The sequence below is a fragment of the Protopterus annectens genome, chromosome 3.part0 (assembly GCF_019279795.1).
Source record: "Protopterus annectens isolate FY-2018-M chromosome 3.part0, PAN1.0, whole genome shotgun sequence".
NCBI lineage: Eukaryota > Metazoa > Chordata > Ceratodontiformes > Protopteridae > Protopterus > Protopterus annectens.
In genome coordinates, this window is record NC_056731.1 from 1,475,185,316 (window position 1) to 1,475,205,555 (window position 20,240).

Below are 20,240 nucleotides of genomic sequence, written 5' to 3' on the forward strand. Positions count from 1 at the left end.
CTGTTACTCGCATATAATTTATTAGCTTATCGTACACCTGATATGAGAAGTTCATTCCAATGCACTTGATACAGTTCTGAATGTAACTAAGGGAGGGATTGTCTCATATTATCCTTCCCAGTGTCACAGTGTGTGCCATTGTTCTTGTACAATTACAAACATATTCACCATATTAATACCTATGAACTAATTAGTTGCATGTATGCTTTGTTATTATCCTGCATGTTTTATATACGTAACAGTAAATTGTCACTGAAACACACATAAACATAATGGCAAAAATACATAATGCTGTGATGTGAAGGATAACACTCAGGAATGCATGGGTGGCACTTCATTGTGTTACAGCTGTCACCATCACCCCATACCACTCTGTTGAATCCATGCGTCATTACTATTGTGATTTCCATTCTACATACTTGCTTCACCTGTGACTTGTCAGCCACGTGGAAGTCCAAGTCCCTTTTTGACTTCACATGTTAAAGCATTGCTCTGCAACATCAGTTAGTCCATTATGACTTCCTTTCCTGTAATGTGTTCTTAGTACCTCTGTTGAACACATATATATAATTTTGTCCCATGACAGATCATGTGAAGTAACACATTTATCACTTCACAGACATGGACGTAAGACTTTTTGATAGTATAACAAATTACTCTTTCTACTTTACCTGTGGCATGATGCTTGGTGTCAAGCAGCACCACTACTATACTTATATAATGGTAACTGGCACTTCATGTCCTAATGTAAACGGATCATAATTTGCCTTTGCCCATATTCATATGTTGCTCCTGATGTTAATATGCTTAGCCTCACTATGCAATAGAAAGGAATAGTGATATTAGTATGAGGAAGCAGGTATTACAGTAAGTATAATAGACTCAGTTGTTAAAAGTTCTCCTGAGGTTATGTTGAAATTATTATTTTGGTAAATTGTGAATTCTTATCCAAAAATTGATAGTATCTGTTTTACAAAGCACATTCCTCATGTTTCCATACATGTGTCACACTCCCCTTTCTGATAAGTGTGTTATTACTTCTTCTGTGATTGTCAATAGCTAGTGAGTGTACAGGCTTAGAGAATGTTAATTGTATAGGCAGGTGTATCTATTATAAGTGGTAACAGACACAACTGGTAACAGACAGGACAGGTTCATTCAGTAAATGATATGTACAATTTGACTTTGTGGTAACATTTACAAAGGTAGACAGTTTTGATCCTCCAGGTGTTGAACTCCATTTTATGAGAGGCTATATGGTCTCAGACACACTGCTCATGTTATCCCTTCTGCTGTGTGCTTTCTGCATCTGTGTTATAACTTCTTCTGTGTCATCACCAGCTAGAGCACAGGTCTAGAGAATGCGGAGTTAAACAGATTTTGAATCTGGCACCATGTACCTTGTATGTATGCATACAAGAACAGTCAGTAATAGGCAGGACTGGCTTACTCAGCAGATATGATGTGTGCAGTTCTGCTTAGTGGTAACATTTGCACAAGTGGAGGGTTTTGATCTCAGAGGTAATAAACTTGCTTTTAAGGGAGACCATATGCATTCAAACACACAGCTCATGTTATCCTTTCAACTGTGTGCTTTCCAACAACTGTGCTATAACTTCTTATGTGTTATTAGCTGCTAGTGCATATGTCTACAGAATGTTGAGTTAGGTAGGCAGGTGCTTGAATCTGACAGTGTTTTCAAAAAAAAAAATGGTTGACATCAAAATGGTTTATTGAAAACATGTGATGTGAGATATTTTATTGTTTTTTGATAGGTGTTGGATTTTGACCCCTAAGTGCTGTACTTCACTGAAGCATATCCAGGGTAATAATATACATTTTATGTCTTCTGAAGTACAACTGCTATATCAAGCACCTTTACTATTCAACATTGTCAAATGGCAAGTATCATTTCTCATTCTATGGCAAAAACTGCTTCAAATTTGCCTTTGGCTGCATGGCTATACTGACTGATATGCTATTGAGTTTAGAATTGATGCACGGAAGAAAAACATAGTGATATAAACATGTCTAGACAATTATGTCAGCTATCACAGTTTCCACAGTTCACTGTAAACCTCATGTGGTGTTGAAATACTGTCTATGGTATGTTTGGGCTTGGGTCCACCTCTTACTGGTCTGTTGCACAATTCTAATTTAATTTTTCAGTCTTCTTTAATGTTGTCACACTCCTATCAAATGTTGTACAAATAATTGTTGAACGCCTAAAAACGAGCAAGCAAACTGACACAACAAAAGGTCCTGGTCAAAGCAAAACCCAAAGCACAAAATAATATTCCTTAACGCAAATTTATTGTGGAAAGACAACAAGCGTTTTCGCTACTCCAAAAGAGAGAAGCTTCATCAGAGAAGTACAAAAAGGGCGCCAAAACCTTTTTGAACCTAAGTAACAGTTGATACATTACATCACTTCCTTTCAATTGAAATAAAACAGTACACTTAAAAGGGCAATACCAAATTAAAGAAATACATAGTTAAATAACTCATCAGTTAACAATAACATAGTTAGTATACATGGAAAATATTTAAAAGTTTTTAATAAAAGTCATAAAATTAAGTAAAGATGACCAAGGTTGATGAAAGTTGCCTGAGCAACTAAAATCTAATAGATGATTACATCAAAAAGATTAGTAATAAGAACATAAATTTAAAAACATAAATTTAAAAATATAAGGGTAACTATTTGTTATTTTATAATAAAGTTGAGATAAACCAACCCTATTAGGAAATAAGGGTCAACAAAAACTAAACAAGATATACTCAGTATAGGCATCATCTCAAAAATGCCTTGAGTTTAAGAACAGGTGCAATATTGCAATTTTCATTTAAACCCGGATTGTTAAAGGCATCAAGTTTCAACTGCCATTCCAATTCACGGTTTTCAAGAACCAGTGAAATAGGGCCACCTCTAATGGATACTGGTACATGATCGATGCCCATGAATGTGAAACTGTGCCCTGGATTACATATAACGTGCTTAGCCAGTGCGTTTTCAGTTTTACCTTTTTTGATGGCGTAGCAGTGTTGATAGACACGCTCCTTAAATTTTCTGTCAGTTTTTCCGACATAAAACGCAGGGCAACACACACAGAAAGCAATGTACACTATAGACTTTGTTTCACAGTTGATTTTAAATTTAATGTCAAATTTTCTATCCCTAATAGAAAAGGTAGAACCAACCCGAATTACATTACACCAGTTACACATTCCACAAGAAAAAGTCCCTTTAAGTCTATTAAAGGGGTAAGAATGTGAGTAAGTATTCCTCTGTAACAATTCCTTTATATTCATTCCCCTTTTATAAACAACATGAGGTCTAGTACCTAATTTTTCTAATAAGAGTGGATTATTTTCAATGAAAAATCAATTTTTCTGTATAATCCTCAAAATCTGGTTAGAATTACTGTTGAAAGTGGTGATAAAACTCAAAGGGGGAATGGTCAAACCTTGTACAGTAGTTAACTCGACTGTTGTATCTGGATTACTCATCTCTTCTTCATTGATGGCAAGAACCTGTTTGGTTGTTCTGACTACCTTCTCACAGTTGAGGAGAGGCTTAAAATAGCCATTAGATCTCTTGAGCTCAACCTCGCTAAGTAAAGCCTCAAACATAACCTGAGGGTAACCTCTATTAATAAAAAGTTGTTTCAGGAAGTTACACTCAGAAATGAAATCGGAAAGCTTACTGCACATCCTTACTGCCCTCACCAGTTGACCTTTGACAATAGCTCTTTTTTGTTTGTAAGGGTGAGAGCTAGAATAGTGTAAAAAGGAATTGCAGTAAGTGGCTTTCCTGAAAATGGAAGATTGAAGGCTAGGAATAGTTGGATCTTTAGTCAATTTAACGTCGAGGTAGTCAATACTTTCCTTAGAAAAATTGTGAGTAAACTTAAGGAAAGGTGTAGTTGTATTTAAAAAGTCCACTAATGACTCTGCTAGTGTGGCCTTACCTTCGAAGAGGATGAAAACATCATCCAAAAATCTCGTATAATAATGGATGTATTTCATCCAGTCTGGGTTGTTAAAAAGGAAATTTTTCTCCCACTGTGCCATAAAGAGATTGGCAACACTGGCACCGCAAGGTGAACCCATTGCCACACCTTGAGTTTGCAAATAGATAGATCCTTCAAAGGTGAAAAAATTAGACGTGAGAACTATGTCTAATAATTCAGTGACGTTGTCGATTTCAACTTTAGGTGCTTTAAGTTCGTTAAGAAGCAAACAAATCCACTCAACCGCTTCTTGGTGAGGGATTGAGGTGTACAAATCGACAACGTCAATAGTGAGAAAGTTATAATGGTTGTTAAAAGGAATACTATTAATGTTGGTCAAAAAAGACCAAGAGTCCTTACAAATACTAGGTACCAGTTTAATGTATTTAGAGAGCAAAAAATCAACATATTTAGAACATGGATAGGTCATAGAAGATCTTCCATCTATTAACGCTCTCATAGGGGGGTCACTGCTATTCTTGTGGACCTTTGGTATTCCAAACATTACTGGTACTTTTGGTGAAACAATATCTATATATTTGTATGTATCCATATCAATTCTTCCTAAAAGGTAGATGTCCCTAAAGTAACCTCTAAGTCTGTTTGAGCAACTGTTCATTTCATTTAGTGATGCTGGTCTATAAGCTTGAGAATCAAGAACCTCAAACATTCTTTGAGTATACTGGTCATTTTCAAAAATAACTAACCCACCCCCTTTATCCGGTTTAATGATTCTCACAGGAGAAGCACATAAGTTGTTAAGAGCTTCAAATTGGACCTTAGTAATGTTAGAAGTATTTTTTGTACTTCTACAAAGGGAGTCCAAGTGACAAACGTCAAGTTCGCAAATGTTCTCGAACATTCTTAAACTAAGGTGTATAGGGGGGTTGAAGGTACTCGATAGGGTTAGTGAATTGCTTAGAACATTCGCCTCATTGTTGAAAAGCAGCCTTAAATTGAGTTTTCTGACGTAGCATTTTAAGTCGATCAGCAATTTAGCTACATCAAACTTCTTAGAAGGCACAAATGTATTACCTAGTGCCAACAATTAGATAAGTTCAGGTTCCAATAACAGTGATGAAAAGTTATAAACCTTAAAATCACCTCTACTATTAAAAAGAATATTAGGCGATTGAACATTTTCATCTTTGTTACTAGGACTAACTATCTGTTCCAGTTCCTGTTCCTGCCCTTGTTGTGTATGTTGTTGTGATTCCCTAAAAAACTGGAATTATCACTAACATTGTAAGTGGAATCGCCAAAGTTTGTGGAATTACTGACATGGCCATCAGGGCCATCAGCCTTTTTGCGGTTCCCTATTACTACGTCTAAGACCACCTTCCTGTTGAACAGTCACTGCTGTGAAGTCAGTATTATCTGATATAACCCCATTTCTATTAGCATCAACTTTGTTAATAGCAAGGTCATCATTTACATTTTGACTATTAACCTTAGAAAGTTTAGGGTAAGCCCTATTTTCTTGGTATGCACATCTGTCCCTAAAAAGTTTTTTAGACTTATTAGTCTTGATCTTACTCATAAAAGTGTCAACACTTGAAAAAATGCGATTATAATCAAACTTAAACTTATAAAAGTCAATATGCAGTTTTGCACAAGTGGAGGGTTTTGATCTCAGAGGTAATAAACTTGCTTTTAAGGGAGACCATATGCATTCAAACACACAGCTCATGTTATCCTTTCAACTGTGTGCTTTCCGACAACTGTGCTATAACTTCTTATGTGTTATTAGCTGCTAGTGCATATGTCTACAGAATGTTGAGTTAGGTAGGCAGATGCTTGAATCTGACAGTGTTTTCAAAAAAAAAATGGTTGACGTCAAAATGGTTTATTGAAAACATGTGATGTGAGATATTTTATTGTTTTTTGATAGGTGTTGGATTTTGACCCCTAAGTGCTGTACTTCACTGAAGCATATCCAGGGTAATAATATACATTTTATGTCTTCTGAAGTACAACTGCTATATCAAGCACCTTCACTACTCAACATTGTCAAATGGCAAGTATCATTTCTCATTCTATGGCAAAAACTGCTTCAAATTTGCCTTTGGCTGCATGGCTATACTGACTGATATGCTATTGAGTTTAGAGTTGATGCACAGAAGAAAAACATAGTGATATAGACATGTCTAGACAATTGTTATGTCAGCTATCACAGTTTCCACAGTTCACTGTAAACCTCATGTGGTGTTGAAATACTGTATATGGTATGTTGGGGCTTGGGTCCACCTCTTACTGGTCTGTTGCACAATTCTAATTTAATTTTTCAGTCTTCTTTAATGTTGTCACACTCCTATCAAATGTTGTACAAATAGTTGCGTGGCATCAGTAGCTAGTTCACATGTCATGCAGTTGTAAGTAAGGTAAACAGGAGTTCCACTCCCATCTGGTATATATTGTAACACTGTCCAAAGCAATTATTTATAGGCAATGATGACATATTGCATGCGAGTTTTTCTAAAGTCTGCTTGCATATAGGAACTTTCACAAGATGTGGTGTTTGCTTATCTTGCTGTTGTGCTCCCTTTTAACCATGGCCATATTCTATCGCACACAAACTGTTGATACCCTTCCTGAATACATGTGCTTTCTAACAAGAGTTGCATGACTTCTTCTGTAGCATCTTTATCATTAGCTAGTGTACAACCCAAGGAAATAAGAGTTAGGTAGGCACAGTTCAAATCTATGCTGATCTCAGTTGTAGAATACTGAAAACTGCTATCTTCATATGGTAATAATGCAATGTAAGCATAAAACCATGGTAGAGTAGTATGTCCATCTGACAGATGCCATGCCTCACTGACTGCATACATTGGTTGATTGCTTTCAATCCACATGTGATATACACATTTCCCCATGCATTTTACATTCTGATAAATTATAGCTATATGTACATGTCTATGCGCATTCATACCTCTCCTGAATACCTTTTATTGTTGCCTTTTATAATCATGTCTTTGAACTTCTATTTTCCACTGTCAAAACATAATTAACACCCAGATATTTGCATTTTGTTTATCTGATATCATTTTTTTTTTGTCCTAAGTGGTATTTGACAGCTGTCTCTTTCTGAGAACTCTATTAGTATGCTTTTCTAATATGGTCTTTGGGGGCCTATATCCTTGCAGAAAGTCAAGAGTTCAAAACTAGGTATGTTCATTTTGTTTGCCTGATATCAGGCTTTCTATTCCACTAGTATGTATTTTGCACTCACTTCTCCACTTGCGCTGTTTGCCTTGCTAGCAAACTTTCTTTTTAATTTCTTAATTAACAAAGTCAGGGGATCAAACACAAGTATGTGCATTTTGTTTGACTAATAGCACATACCATGTTCCCCTAAAAACTATTTTGCAGCCATTTCATTCCTGAGTGCTCTGTTAGCCTGCCTTGCTAATGCCCTCTGCAGGTAAATATAACCTTACAGATGGTCAGATATTCAGGAGAACAATACAGTTATGTGGGTTTTGTCTGCATGATATCAAATTTTCTATTCCCCCAGAATGTATTTTGTAGCCACCACTGTCTCGAGTACTCTATTAGCATGCCTTGTGGATAACACCTATTTTATGTAGCTGTATCAGAGGTTCAACACAGGTATGTGAATTTTGTTAGCCTGACAACATATGTTATGTACCCTAGATGTGTTACTCCACTCATCCCAGCTCCCCATGCTTTTTTGGAGTATGCCACACTCCATTGTTGTAAAGTATGCATTTGATTTTACATTACAGTAAAGGTTTGCTGATATCTGCAACATCTCCCCTGTAAATACTTCTCATCTGTCCTGAGTTTCACAGCTTGACCACTTTTGCTTCATTGATATACATTGTTCCTTCTGACATTTGCAGTTGTCTTGCACATTGCAGAGTTTTCCCATCACTAATGATGGATCTTTGGGTTTCAGACGTCATACTCTTCAGAGCATTGCTGCTACTGACGCTTTTGTTCTGTCCATGTTCAGAATGTATATGTCTGGTATTTACCGGTTGTCCCAAATTTTGTGTCTTTGTCCCCACACTATCTGTGTGTTTGTCCACTATTCTTGCATTGCAGAGTTGAGTGGTGCTGTTGTTTATATGTCGACATGTCTAAATGGCCATATTGTTATACACATTTTTAATGCTGCACATTTCCATGACTGATTATGCAAATTACAATGCAGGTAATGTTCAACATCTCCATGAGTCAGTCTATTAACTCCACCACATCCTTCACTGTCTGATAGTTGCTAGGTTTTCTCACTATCTCATGATTTTTTTATTTAATTTATCTGATGGTGTTGATTACATCCTCACTACAGACCTGTGCATATGCACTCTCTTTGGATTATGTGGTTTGTTGTGCATAACTGTTTGTTTACATCATGTACATAGATATGGCTGAGCAGTGTCATACCATTAAGTGGCCATGAGTCTGTGCTTTGGCCTTGAGGAAAGGCTTACCATTGTGCTGTGTGTCTTGCCTACATACATATTTAAATAGCAATGCTGCTAGTTATACTAAGATAGTAAATTGTGTTAGTGACAGTGATGGTAATGAATACTTCAGACAGATTTTCATATGTACACAGAAACTCAGGTAGAATGATACACAAAAAGCTATAAACACCCTACATCACACATAGAGAAATAGATACACACACATACAAACACACACACACACACACACACACACACACACACACACACACACACACACCAATACACACATGTATATACAGAAGCAGTCAGATACAGAGCACAGACATACCCCCAGATTCATGAAGCTCGGCGCAAGGCCGGTGTAAGGCCTGCGCCAGCCGTGCGGCGTATATATGGTGTAGTAGTGCCATATGCATATTAATGAAGGTGCGCTGCCACCACATCCACGTGCATAGGACACGTGCGCGAGTGCATGGGGCGTTACTAAGCTGCGCCCGGAGGCGTGTCAATGTCGGCTGTCAATGAGCAACCTAAACTGCTGAATATTATAGTCTGCCTGCAATAGTAATTGCACCTATCAGTGTCCGTGGATAATGAAACGTATGCAAAGCATGCAAGACAGTTCCCGGCCACACAAAATTGAGAACCAAACAGAAATGCATGCAACACAATATGAGCTTCTGTCCATGGAACAAATGATATTTAAAATTGTGTGTCCGTAATGTACTGCACTGTAAGTAGATATACCCAGTGGAAGTGAAGCGCATCATGTCAGCGCGCCGCCAATACACACGTCTAGCCCCATGGGCAGGGTCACCAGCAGTCCCACAGTGGTAGTGATAGTACACAGCTGGGCAGTTTTGGCCATATAACAACCATAAAGAAACCTGACAGTCCATATTGTATACCAAACTCACACAAACATATGAATATTAAAATGTGCTATACACATGAACAGGAACGTAACCGGCACATACACATAGGATGCTATATGCGGAACCGGGACATCCAAATGCAGAACCCATGCATGCAAATGCAATACAACATCCTGTATAGCACATAACCCGCACCCATGTCCGAATGTCCACCAAATCCAGCTACCAGCCTTGCGCAGCCGTACACCTACACATAGCAAGTATTCCCCATATGTAGTAGGAAGTATCGTCCTAGGCAGTGTCAGGATTGCAAATATGTATCCCACGTTTGTAAACATCCCATCACAGTTACGTAAATCCAAATGCCCGTGCGTCCATGTTTTGGCAAAATGTGTGCACATCCCGTGTGGGATAAGTAACCTGTTGAAACATCAGAGTTGTTTACACACCACGGTGTCTAGTACTGTACACATCTGGACAAAACATGTATGCGTAGTCACGGTACTGTTCAGTTTCTAGACAGACATGCAAAATATACTACGCAGGATGGAACACCTGTCCACCATGCAGGTCTCCCCACTAGGGTTGTCACCTGTTCAGATGCCCAAGGTGGGACATCTTTTGTAGAAATGTGAGAATTTGCAGGATAAAACATACCCCCGGCCAGTGCAAAGGACAGAATTACACTTGTTTGCCAAGATAAAAGTTTATTTCATAGCATTTGAATTGCTTATGCTATCCCAAATAATAGTTATGTGTTTCAAATACAAAATACCTGTATCATGCAACTATTAAAGAAAATAAGAAATATACTTTTGTCTTAAAATCACAGGACATTTGCCATGTCTTAGGTTTCATCGCAGAACACAACTGTCCAAAGTGGGACTTCCCCTCACAAAGAGGAACAGGTGGTAACCCTACTCCCCACTGAATTATCGACAGTATATATTCAACTCAATCACATACCGACACCACCTCTCAACCTATTACAGCAACAAAATCTGGACAAAGCCTAAAATGATGGGTGGACAAATAGGGACAGATGTAAATACTGCTCTCACAAACTTCAAAAGTTCACAGAATAATAGTATGTACATTAGCAAGAAATGTTGTGAAGGATGTGGGGTAGTCCTCGAGTATTACAGAGGTCCATACATTTGTACTGTAACAAACCTTCACATATGTTTACTATACTACTGCATACCTGTAGTTAATTCATAGTTAATTCATGTCCAAAATAATAATCCTCATATGAATGAATACAGGAAATAGTCAAATGTGAATGGGAACACCACTCACCGTGGATTATGTATTGTAACCACCCCCACCCATATTATGTATTGCCAACATTATAAGCTGCTGACAGGTGCCCAAACACCTGTGTCTGTAAACACAGGTAAAATAATGTGAATGGGAACACCACTCACCGTGGATTATGTATTGTAACCACCCCCACCCATATTATGTATTGCCAACATTATAAGCTGCTGACAGGTGCCCAAACCCCTGTGTCTGTAAACACAGATAAAATGTTTATAATGGACAAACTCTGTCCATGTGCTTTGTCTGACATTTGAACATGGTGAGGGCAGTTCCGTTCACCAGGCGGACAAACTAAACCCAGATCACCACATGAACACCCTGACAATTAAAGACTTGTATGTGTCAGGACTATAAGCCTTGGGGTTCTGAATATCCCTGCAGTGATTAAATATGCAGCGTGGGTCCAGAGCAGTAGGGAATAGGGAATGTGTAATATGTAGTACTGCATTTTTCCCAGCAGGAGAATGGATGCCTGTGTCATAAGTGAAGCGGTGAGGCATATGTTAATGTAGCTATGTACTATGGGTATGCATATAAATGAGTCAGAACACCAAAAGTATAGTGGTTACAGCATCCGGCCAACGTGAATGCAGTCCCATTTCAACTACAACTACAGCACATATAATGTTAAAGTGTAATGAATGCTTCTGTGCTGTACAGACATTTAAATATGTAAAGGTGAACGTGTGTTTCGCATATGTCCGTTAACTGGATTACAGATATTTTACTGGTACTGTCACAAGTAATAAAGCCCACGTAAGCACAAAGACTTAGTAAACATATGTAACCTACAATAAGGATATGCATGTGCGCCTGCGCGTAACCCACAATAAGGAAATGCAAGTGCGCCTGTGCGTGTGTGATCCGCTCACAGCATAGTAACTGAATGCTGTTTCCCCCACGTTAGATATACATGGCTCAAACCTGTTAACCCCGTAAAGTATGAAACTGGACAAAGGCATGCAAACCTCCGGTACAAATAGGGACAAACCCCAGATATGTGCCAGAACAAACATAGAAAGTGGATAGAATAACGGGTGTGTCAGTAGCATGGATTCTCTGAAGGGTATGCAGTCGTATCCTGAACTGCTTGCCAGTATTTCCCAATGTAAGTCTTAAATGAAATGCCACTACATTGCCAGATAGACACAAGTTTATGAAAAACACACCGAAGATAAAGAGGCAACCAGCTGTACACTCTGTGACAATCTGTACAGTGGAAAGGTATGGTATGGATATAGATATATGTGTATACACATAATCCACAGACGTAAACAAAAGCAAATTATGAAATGAGGACTGTACATGTATATATGTATACACAACAAACATATGTCCCATAGATATGACATATGTACATAAATAGGGCACGGCATAGCTAATATGGGTAGACAAACAGACATGCAGGAAAGGTGAATAAACCGCTGCCTTCCAAACCATTGGCCAGAAAGTGACAGTCCAGCAAGTTCTACACTTTAAACATGCATATAGGTGTCCATTGCAGGACCCCAAAAATTGATCCATACGTAGTGTCAACCGTCATTGATGCAAAATAAGTGACCTCAGCAAATACGATATAGCTGTACATGCAACAGTAGCAGGTGCAAGGGTAATGACACATGTGTCGATAGAATGTATGATGTATGAACTGATATCCAGAGAGTGGGGAGTGCATATAAGTGTGTCCACACTTCAGTACCACTCACATTAAACATGTGTAATGGGTACTGTGGAGGGGTGTCAGGTATGGGAATCATGGGTATTCAGAAATGGGCCTAGGTGTTGTTTGGCAGAGATTTAGTAGGCCCACCCTGTGGGAGTGATGTGGGTATAGCACATGCCTATATTCTCAATAATGGGGCAAACCATCCACTGGATATTGCGTAAACCATTGTGGGAATATGTAGGGCCCTATATCAGTGTCATGTAGGCGATTATCATGGATGGACATGCGTACGACCAAGATGGTAACCATAACTGGCAAACTGTCAGAATAAGACAGCTGCACTAAGGCATAGTACATGAAATACAAATAGGGACTATATTAGATATACCCCAGACAAAGTCAGAACATTGATAGAATACTGGCGTAGTCAGGAATACGAATGTTATGAGTGTTACTAATCATGTAATAGAAATGTCAGTCACTATCTAACTGCACAGTTCGTAATGCCTTGCCAGCAATTTACCAGAAAGGCACATTACTATGACAAATGTAACAAGGGCAAAGGTCAAACATCAGGGCGTTTACCCATAATGTGTACAGTTTAGGGGTATGAAGGTAACCTGTCCAAAATACATGTACAGAACTAGTGATACTAGGTGGACAGGTGAGAAGAAAGACATCAGGACAAATGACAAAACATGTACAAGTCATACGCATGTACTCCGACAAATGTGAATGACAACATATGCCCTGTGAAAGTCAATGTGGAAGGTTAATAGACTCAAAAGATATGTGTCCCTCAGGCTGTCATGCAGTGTCACCATTACAATGTCCAGTCCCCCATACTCGTACGTGAGCTCTGCTACTAATGGAAAGCGCAAATACCGGCGTACACATATGGTACATGATAGACTAATTAGTGTGGATAAGCAGCTGTTGGCCTGTGTGAGAAATACAACCCTCCGGGTGGGTGTGTCATGCAATATAAATGTAATGGCATGTGGCCTGTGATGCCGCCATACAATGTGTGTATTGGTGTCAGAAAATTGATATCTTGTATCAGACACATACTCCGCAACTGTACAGATTTACACAGAATGTGCAGAGTTCTGCCTCATATGTTTGGTGTGTTCTACGTAACATCAGTACCATTCTGGCACATTCCTGATAACTGAAGTCATGAAATAATGACAAACATGTGAGTTTAAGACACCAAATCCATCAGAAAAGTCATACTAATGCAAAACCTATTATTGTGTCAACTATCTACGTTTGTAAGAGCAACATGTCAATACTGTCCCTATGTGTCCCGCTATCAGTTAAGGCTTAGTCCAGATGTTTGCTCTAGGAGGTGGAGTGGTATGATCAGAAACAGATACATGTGTGAGGAAACAGCATTATCGACTGCAAGATAACGCAGAAGGTATGAAAAGCGCTGCAGTAGGACATTCAGTACTGTCCGCAGGTATGTGCTGACATGTCAAATGACACAGCAGTCTAAATGAAGTACCTATAGGGCTGTCACCTTTACAAATAATGATAGTGGGACATACCCACAGCCATGCACACAGCACAAATAGACATACACGCAGCAAAACTAGGCCATGATACATGAAGCCTCCTGCGTGTACGAGTACAGTGAGAGTACTGCAAGGATAGATGTCTGCCAAGATATACAGCAAACACCTGTAAGGGCGTGTAACACCGCCCATAACATGGACGCTGCATGGACAATGTTGGGATCTGCAACATACCCCATTGGTATGTGAAAGCTATGCAAATATGCGATACATGAAACAGTCAGCTGTCCATGCAAGAGCAGAGTTATGGGAAGAAAATAGCTATACATATATATATATATATATATATATATATATATATAAATATATATATATATATACATAGATATATATATATATATATATATATATATATATATATATATATATATATATATATATATATATATATATATATATATATATATATATATATATATAGATATAGATATATATATATATAGAGAGAGAGAGAGAGATACAGACATACACACACACACACACACACACACACACACACACACACACACACACACACACACACACACACACACACACACACGCGCGCGCGTGGCAGGGTTGTGAGCAGAGCACGAACGTAACCACTGTACCACACAACAGCATTACGCAGTGAAAGAACGTGCAAACGTGAGTAATAGATCACGGAAATCACACAGGCATACATCTAGCCTGTAGACAGCGGCATCAAAGGCAAAGACTCCGCACAGATGTTATGGTGAGTGAATACTGTAAAAACAATGTACTGTTGTCATGCAGCTGGAAACACACACACACACTTGGCAGGGCTGGTAATCGAACTTACACATAACTACCCTATCACACTACAGCATGACGCATTTACAGAATGCGCTACTGAGATTACTAAACACAGCAGACCCACAGGCATTCTACTAGGTGCGTGTCAACATCTGCAAAGGCAAAGACGTCAGCAGGATATATCTCTGGTGTGAAACGTCTAAAAGCATAACCTGAGTCCCCAGGCAGACGGGAGCATGCAGACACACACAGTTGGCAGGCCTGGGAATCGAACTTACACCTAACTACCCTATCACACTACAGCATGACGCATTTAAAGAACGTGCTACCAAGATTACTAAACACAGCAGACACACAGACATTCTTCTAGGTGCGTGTCAACATCCGCAAAGGCAAAGACGTCAGCAGGATATATCTGTGGTGCGAAGCATCTAAAAGCATAACCTGAGTCCCCAGGTGGAAGGGAGCATGCACACACTCACACACACACACACACACACACACACACACACACACACACACACACACACACACACACACACACACACACACACACACTTGGCAGGGCTGGCAATCGAACTTATACCTAACTACCCTATCACACTACAGCATGACGCATTTACAGAACGTGCTACCGAGATTACTGAACACAGCACTCCCAGAGGCATACTTCTAGGTGGGTGACATCATTCACAAAGGCAAAGATGCCGATAGGGAATGTATGTGTTGTGAGGCATCTAAAAGCATTACTGTGTCCCCAGGCAGCTGGAAACACACACACACACACTTGGCAGGGCCGGGAGTTGAACATACACCTAACTACCTTATCACACTACAGCATTATGCATTTACAGAACGCGCTACCGAGATTACTGAACACAGCACTCCCAGAGGCATACTTCTAGGTGGGTGACATCATCCGCAAAGGCAAAGACGCCGATAGGGAATGTATGTGTTGTGAGGCATCTAAAAGCATTACTGTGTCCCCAGGCAGCTGGAAACACACACACACACACACACACACACACACACACACACACTTGGCAGGACTGCGAGTTGAACATACACCTAACTACCTTATCACACTACAGCGTTATGCATTTACAGAATGCGCTACCGAGATTACTGAACACAGCACTCCCAGAGGCATACTTCTAGGTTGGTGACATCATCCGCAAAGGCAAAGATGCCGATAGGGAATGTTTAGAGAGTGAGCAGTCTGTAAGCATATTACTGTCCCAAGGTAGATGTAGACAAACACACGGCAGTGCTGTCATCTGGGAAACTAAATATCTACGGAGCACTACAACACTAAATAGATATGGGATGCGCCACAGGCAGTACACCCTTCGAGACAGCAACCAGTGTGTTCAATGTAGGCATCCATCGTGACATTGAAAATGGACATCTGTTGCCTGGATGACCACCATGGCTATACAGGATGTCAATGGCCATGCCCACATGCTTAGTATCACACGTCTGTTTGGAATGTACTGTGTGTCCATCTACACAACAGCGTACTGGGCATGCTCACACTCTTAGCAGTTGCAAAGGGCCGTCTTGCATGCACACAGATTCGAATCATGGAAGGGCGCAGTTTGGAATGTACTGTGTGTCCATCTACACAACGGCATACTGGGCATGCTCACACACTTAGCAGTTGCAAAGGGCCATCTTGCATGCACACAAAGTCTAATCACGGAAGGGCGCAGTGTGGAATGTACTGTGTGTCCATCTACACAACAGTGTACTGGGCATGCTCACACACTTAGCAGTTGCAAAGGGCCATCTTGCATGCACACGGAGTCTAATCACGGAAGGGCGCAGTGTGGAATGTACCGTGTGTCCATCTACACAACTGCGTACATGGACTGTACTGTGTGTCCATCTACACAACAGCATATTGGTCATGCTCACACACTTAGCTGTTGCAGAGGGCCGTCTTGCATGCAGATGGAGTGTAAACACGGAAGGTCTCAGATTGGACTGTACCGTGTGTCCATCTACACAACTGTGTACATGGACTGTACTGTGTGTCCATCTACACAACAGCATACTGGGCATGCTCACACACTTAGCTGTTGCAAAGGCCTGTCGTGCATGCAGATGGAGTGTACACACAGAAGGGCACAGTACAGAAGGGCACACTAAGGTATAACTGTCCTCACGCGCAGGGCGGTCACACATGCAGTGACCTGTACACACACAGCTGCCATCGCAGCTGTCACAGGTGCAGGTCACACAGGTACACACTGCAGTGTACACTGTAGCTGTCAAGTCAGCACCATGTCTTCGGTGCAGCACTACACAGCCTTACAGTACCACAACACCATGTGACACATGACCACTGGGCTGTACAGAGGTGTACACCCACTGTGCAGAGTACACATGTACCAACAGGGATCCAACAGGTGCTATGCATTGCAATGATACCAGTATACATGAACAGGTCGGCTCAAGACATACCACGGCCCTTACACAGCTGTGACACCTGACTGTTGCTGTACACCAATGAACACACGTCTGGATATGTCATACATGTGATTGTGTGGATGTGTGCATGGACTGCACACACAACACATACATACATAGCCTTTGATGTACCTCGTGCATAACAGTGGCCTAATCAATGCTACACACATGAATGGAAGGTGGGCCCATGTCTGTTGAATGCTCACACTACAGGGGGTAGCAATGTTGACCGGGACACATACCCTTGTACTGGTCGCCTGTGACACCCGTGATATCATACCACAGTCCATGTGTTATGTATGTCAACACACATGTCCAACAATAGCAATGCATACAAACATGGCAACAGGAGACACGTGACATCTGTACTGTGCATGCAGCAACCATGCATGTGCAGTGGCCGATGTCCGTAACATAGTTGCACCTACCTACGACATGCAGTCGCAATGCAGACCCATCATTGACACCTGTATACGGTGACATACAAACAGCACGTATGGAGGGATGTGTGTACATAACGTGGTGAACCACCTGTGTAGATGTATGTGTGCAGGGGGTGGCTCACAGTTGTGTCACACACCATCCTATCATGCCATGTGCAAACAGTACGCTATGTCGCTGTTACGTGACGGTGCTGACATAATGCATACACAGCGATCAGGTGTTACCAACTATGTCACATGGCACCTGTAACACCTACAACCTCCCTTGTGCATATAGCAGCACATTTGCCAGATATAGCGTTGGTACACATAATGCAATCAATACCGCTGCATGTCTATCAAACGTGTCATCATATGGCAGGTGTATCATTCCCAGCACTGCCATGTGTGTCCAAATGTGTGACTAGAAATGCCACATATCACGGGGAATATGTCCCAGTTGTTACACATCCCTGTACACCATTGTAGAGATCTGTACATACGTCAGTGTGGGAAGCATGATGTCGGCCAGTGTGGTGCATCACACACGTCGGCTGTCCGTATACACATGTGTGGTCACCACAGTGTGTGTGTCTGTATGTATGTCTGGTGCTTGGTGTGAGGGTGTATGCTAATATACGGTGAGAAATGATCACTAACCCCACGTGGTGACTAACCTGTAATGGTGATGCAGTGCACTACCCTGTTGATGCCATAGGTCCCAGCCATACTGGCTACCTGTGCATGTTCCTTCTCTGTGACACGTCGTGTGGGTGCATAGTACTGTGAGGGTGATGACCACATAGACAAGGGTCCCCACCTGCACACTATGGGGTGTGCATTATAGTGGTGTACACCCCGTGAATGTGGCCATGTTCCCACACTGTTACAGGGTCCTACTGCTGCACAGTGTGGCCTCCAGCTACCAAGTGACACCTCACATCATCATTGGCCAGACCGCTGTGTACAATCCCTGCACCATGTCACCATACCTGTAATGTGTCCTGCTATGTATGTCACGTCTCTGTCCAGTGTAGCCTGTGGCACTGACCACATGCATCAGGTGCAGTATATGTGCGGACATCTGTGTCATGTTGGTGTTTCCAACAGTCAGGTTGAGGGTACATGTAGCATGCTGATATTGCCAGACATGCCTGTGAGTAATCCACAGTTACACGTGGGGGACTGCAAACACTGCTACCTGTAGGCACATGCAAGTACACCATAGGAGGGAACCAGGGTATCACAACCAACATGGTGCTACAGATGTAACCGAGACACATACTGTGAACACATCACAATGCATGCTGCACCTGCACTACATGGTATGACTGGTGCATGTCGAGAGTACACAACCTATGTCACATACACATCTCTCAGTATTCACACACAACCACTGCAACATACACATCCCTCACTATGCATACACAGGTAATATTACATACACCTCTCACTATTCTGTTCACCCTGTGCATCAGAATATTTGTGCATAACCCTGCACCGATGTTGTGGATGACAGGGATGCGGCACAGGCTTCATCATATGCACAGGGTGATATGTTTGCCAGGGGCATAGGCTGCACCAATGGATAACATCATGTGTGTGTGTAAGGGCCGGTGAGTTGATTGGACATGTCTGTTCAGAATGCATGTGGATGTTGTGGAGCCCTACAGTTGTGTTTGCTGTGTGCGTGTATGTGTGTACACAGTTCTACCATTTGTGAGGCCTACACAGGGTATAATTGACAGCCTCAGATTGTACAGAACAGTCGACCAAAAGAAACCACACCACTCTACGAGCCTCCAGAGAAAACAGCAAAATGTAGAAAAAAAACACCGGTAGGCTCACCACAGCAAAAGTCCTGTTGAAAAACCAAAATCCACTGCTTGGAAAATCAAGGTCTCTTTATTGAAACACTGCAGACAAAAAAGATAAGCGCTTTCGCGTGTTGTAACACACGCTTCTTCAGATCTATTTAGTCATAGAAGCAATGAGTTTATATACATTGAATAAAACTCAATTAAACTTTTAATACAAGCTAATTAAACAATTGACTACTTAATAAAACCTCTAATTTTAAAGTCACAGTACTTGCCCATCTATCTACTATTTCAATGCTAAGAAGAGGTAGAAAAATCACTAAAATCTATATATACACATAAATGCTCAATAGATCTGTGCTTAAAAATATATAAAAAATATATATAAAAAATGGATAATAAAACACTCCAATCATATAGAAATAACAATAAATAAATATCATAGATATAATAAAAATAGAACATGTATCAATCTATAACCACTAAGGAAGATAAGAGAACATTGCCAACCATGTCATAAAATACATTAGATATAGAGAACACTATCTACTTTTAAGCACTGGTCTAATAGATACACAGTGATTAATGCCTGGGGGTAAGTGAGCCCTAAGCTTAAAAATCCATTGTAATTCAATATTCTCTAATAAATTCATGTGGTCACCCCCCTGATGCTAAGCTTAACTATTTGTAGGACGCTAAAGTTAAAAGCATGTTCAGTATATGTCATAAGATGTCTTGCCAGCGCATTCTGTTCTTTATGTTGTTTAATATCATAAATGTGATTATACATTCTTTGTTTTAACTTTCTCTTAGTGAGTCCTACATAGAACGCTGGACATGTGTTACAATTTGCTAAATATATGACACTTTTCGT